The following is a 397-nucleotide window of genomic DNA, read 5'->3' as shown; positions in this document are numbered from 1 at the left end:
ATAAATGTAGTTGTAATAATTGAAAGTCTTTTTACTTTGCTTTCTCTTAATGTTTTTCTCATATATATATGTATACATATATATAAGATTATATTATATATAATGATTTTCTAGATAAAATTATATATATATATATATATATTTATATAATTTAAAAATAATTATCCAGACACTGAGGGATGGCTTCAAATCCCTGAGACATCATGTGTTGCACGTTATCTATGAGCTCTCAGTAGCAACCTTACTTTTCATTAATGTATTGGACACAGGCTTCTGATATTTCCCAGTTCCCACTCCCCCTCCCAACAGAGACTTGCATCCTTCACATCTTGGAATCATAGTTCATTATTTTGTGGCTTAATCTTGACTTTATCATACTTTTTCCGCAATTTGACAA

At 29.2% G+C, this 397-nt stretch overlaps 1 protein-coding gene across 3 annotated transcripts in view; it reads right to left on the bottom strand.

Annotated features, from left to right (window-relative positions):
* PCDH15 (protocadherin-related 15) overlaps positions 1-397 on the bottom strand; it is a 1,053,047-nt gene that overhangs the window by 349,409 nt on the left and 703,241 nt on the right. The window lies entirely within an intron of this gene.

This window comes from Bison bison, unplaced genomic scaffold (assembly GCF_000754665.1).
Source record: "Bison bison bison isolate TAMUID 2011002044 unplaced genomic scaffold, Bison_UMD1.0 scf7180017864372, whole genome shotgun sequence".
NCBI lineage: Eukaryota > Metazoa > Chordata > Mammalia > Artiodactyla > Bovidae > Bison > Bison bison.
Note: the sequence above shows the minus strand (reverse complement) of the source record. Positions and strands in the feature narration are given on the sequence as shown.